This window comes from Diabrotica undecimpunctata, chromosome 2 (assembly GCF_040954645.1).
Source record: "Diabrotica undecimpunctata isolate CICGRU chromosome 2, icDiaUnde3, whole genome shotgun sequence".
NCBI lineage: Eukaryota > Metazoa > Arthropoda > Insecta > Coleoptera > Chrysomelidae > Diabrotica > Diabrotica undecimpunctata.
In genome coordinates this window covers 117,046,810-117,050,669 of record NC_092804.1, presented here as the reverse complement: position 1 = coordinate 117,050,669, position 3,860 = coordinate 117,046,810, and the positions used below count along the sequence as shown (strand labels likewise).

General features: G+C 32.4%; 1 long non-coding RNA gene across 1 annotated transcript; it reads left to right on the top strand.

Annotated features, from left to right (window-relative positions):
* The first annotated feature begins 2,361 nt into the window (after window positions 1-2,361).
* LOC140433419 (uncharacterized) lies at window positions 2,362-3,617 on the top strand. The gene is made up of 3 exons (XR_011949958.1): window positions 2,362-2,978; window positions 3,142-3,264; window positions 3,328-3,617. It is a non-coding gene; the product is annotated as an uncharacterized lncRNA (long non-coding RNA).
* Window positions 3,618-3,860: the final 243 nt, after the last annotated feature.

The window sequence follows — 3,860 nt, the reverse complement described above, 5'->3', positions numbered from 1 at the left end:
ATCCACTTGGAAAGTGATGCACACTGGGTTGGTGGGAAAGTAATGCAGGGAGATTATGATGGCACTCTACAATAAGCTTACTGCCAGGGCAGTTGGATTCGTTGCTTAGTCCGGATTTTCTGCAAATTCGTTAGTCGTTATTGGTTTTTTGTTTTTGTTATCGGAAATTAGTTAGTGAGCAGTTAGTAAAAAACAGTTAGGAGAGAGATTTGGATTTGGAAAGAGATAGCCTTCAGTAAGTAGTTTTCAAAAGCCGTGAATTTGGGCTCAAGATGGAATTTGGTAGTTTAGGTTCTAGAGGTCTACATGGTTTATAGAAGAAATTGAATGGCTGAGTTTTGAAGATTGTAGTTTGTTATCATCCAGGATAATCTGAAGCCCGAATCAGTGTCCAACTTCCCAAGAATTGTCCATTTGTGTTCCATAGTCACTCCAGACCAATTCCAGTTTGTGTGTAACAGAGTTGTGTGTTGTTTTCAGTGTTTTGATTCAATTTCAATTCCAAACTTTCTTAAAGGAAATACACTAGCCAGTGATACCAGGTACTTTTTATTAACATATTCAAAGTAAAAATAAACATTTTTTCATAAATGAAAAAAATTTGCTTTCATGACAAACTAAAAAATTATAAATAAATAAAATTATAAGTTTTATTGATTAGCTAATTGTCATATTAGTCTTCTTATAAATACAATTAATTTTAATATTTAAATTCATATTTCAAAAAGTTTGATATTTCATTTCGACATATGACAGTCAGTATTATCCTTTTCTGACATTTAGTACATAACCACAATTTTGAATTGTTTTGTTTAAAGGTTAATCTCAATGCAAGCTTAGTTGAGAAATTTAGATAATTTTTATTTCTAATAATAATTTAAATTCCAATAAGTGTCCCCAACGTCTGAAGCTCTCTGTAAACCGTTACAAATAGGGCCACTTAATAAATTTTGTTAATATTATTTGTAATAACTATTGATGTGGAGTAATAATAAGTATGTAATTTTTCTCTCTAGACCAGGAGTTGTAGAATTATTTCCTTTAAAAAGATCTTCACCCTTTAATATTTTTTAGAAAAGAAAAGCCTTTGTTTCTATCCAGCAACAGGATTCTTTTAAACGGCGTCCATTTCAGATATTTTAAGAACCTTCTTGTATGTGTTACCGTTGAAATCTATGTAAGTATTTTTTTGTTTTCTTTCTTTGCTGTTACTCCATGCCGTCCCTCCCTTATTCACTTACTTACGACCTAGCTCTCCAACCAAATCAAGAGTAGCCGTTCGTAAACGTTTCGGTTTATTCGCTTACCCTATCTTCAGCCCAGTAATTGCTCAGTCCCTACTTTCAACCCTCCATAAGTGATACCCAATGTGGTAGGCAAATTTTATCGTTACACCTTGACGAGGTAATTGTCCAAATTTGACTCTGCACCCTGTAGCTGCACTTTTGTTTAAATACTTCATATGCATAGTTTATACTAGTAACTAATTAATTTTATTTATTGGTTGATTATCCAGGGTATATTTTTCAACAAATTAATGTACTCACTATTCGCATACTATGCTCCAGAAAAAAAGTATTACCTGTTTGACAGCTTACATAGACTATTTGACTCTCAAATGGAATAATGTAGCACACATACGTTATATATCTAGGTTTACTTCAAATACTTAAGAACTATAAATAATTACGTAATACTGAAACTCCAAACACTTTATCAACATGCCTTGCATGAAGTTACTTAATGAACAATTTATCTTGCCATGAAATTCTTTTATCTTTAGTGCATTTATATTCTACATGATACTTTCATCATCATAATTTAATCTTCTCTTATCCACTGCTGGACATAGATCTCTCTCATTATTTTCAATCTGTTTCGATTTCGTGCCTCTTACATGCAGTTTTTTTGGCAATGTTTTAGACAGTAAGTTCATCTTGTCGGTGAACGACGCCGACATCTACTTCGATAGGCATCATCTCTCTCCATTTAAGTATTCGCTTTATCCATCTGTTAATATCTATAGTATCCTATCTCTCTAGAGTATCGGCCATCGCTGATCTTCGTCGTAGCTGGCGGTTTGGGATGTTGTCTCGTAGAGAAACGCAAAATATAGCTAATGTGGCTAATAACGCTGCATCGCGTTTTTAGCCACACGGCTCTTTTGCACTGTTCTCCTTGACATCCTTCTCCTCCAAATATATAAGTCAACACCAGCAACACACGTTGATTAAAGGTTTTCCTGTTAAGATGTATTGGAAAGTTGGACGACTTAAAAAAGGTTCAATTTTCTGAAGGATGCCCAAATCAGTATTAGACGATAGAGAAGCTTAACAGATCTTTTCCTATGTAAATATTGTGACCTAGGTATTTATAGTCCATTACCAAGTCTATAAATCTTCTCAGTTTTAGACATATCAATTTTTAGTCCCTCTTCTAAAGAGGAAAGATAAAGCTGATTTAGAGGTTCATTTGCCTTTTATCAACGACTAAAACAACATTAAAAATCTTCAATGGCTAAGCTTTTCTCCTTCTTATATTGTAGTGATCTGTATCTGTACTCCATGTTGTAAAGGAAACTTTTTAGTTTAACTATGATCCACTCTAACACTAGCCGGGGTCTATTGGTATATGTGTTATAAAATACAAGTTCGTTCGCTGTATCTTTACACATATATGAAATTGTTTACGAACTATTTTTAAATTTTGTCTCATTTCTACTCACAGAATATAAAATGTTGAAATTAAGCCGCTTGTCCAACATTTAATAATACATCAGACAAAGACAAGTAATATAATAACAGTCTGATAAATTCTCATCATTGAACCTGCTAATTGTCAACTTCACAGCGTTGTGGTGTTTACAAAAATTATATTCATATTGTTTAATTTTCCGTTACATTTTCGTGCCTTGAGTTTATAAATTTTCTCAAAAAGAGTTAACGACTAACTGTTCACTTAGCGTTGGATTCCTTGATGTAAGTATAAATCTTGGAGTTAAATTTTCTTACCTTTAATTTGACGTATCATTTTTGAATCTGGACAAAACTCTGTCTAACGGATCGATATAAAACATTATTTGTTGTCATAGATATCAAACAAATATCAAACAGAATATTTTTTCAAGGTTTTTATTTTTAGAATATGCCTGGAAATACATTAAATTCTTAATCCCAGCAACTCGTGCTGAATTTGTATGAATATTTTGAGTTGGGAAAAAGGAACGGAGGACCCTTATTGGCATCTTTGGCTTGTGTTCAAGAGGTATTGTAATGAATTGTATGTTGTTTAATAATTAACCTATCATGAAATTATTTTTAATTTAAGAGGGTAGCTGCTGACTTGAAAATATCACGGCGTACAGTATGTACAATTAAAAAACGAAAAGAAAGCAATCCTCCTTTCAAGTCTTGGCAAAAGTAGACGTCGTCGTAAAAGCAAGACAACTGATCTGCCTGAAGGAACTAAAATGGCAACACGAAACACTGTGTACAATATGCAACTTTAAAGTAAGTAAAGTGAGTAAAGTAAGTTGATATTGTACAAAATAAAAACGATCTGGTTTATACCCCAGCCAATAGGTGTTTCACATCAAAATTAACACTTCTAAAATAAAGTTTCACTATTATTACTAGTTTTTATTTTTTTTTAGAAAAGCATGTTAGTCTACAAAGTTTGAAATATGAATTAGAGGAAAAAGAAGTTGTTACTATGGGAAAAACATCCTTGAGCATTTTACTGATAGATGTAGGATTTAAATATAAAAAGGATAACAATCGAAGATCATTATTCGAACGAACCAATATTGCTGCTGGAAAAAACATCCTTGAGCATTTTACTGAGAGATATAGGATTTAAAT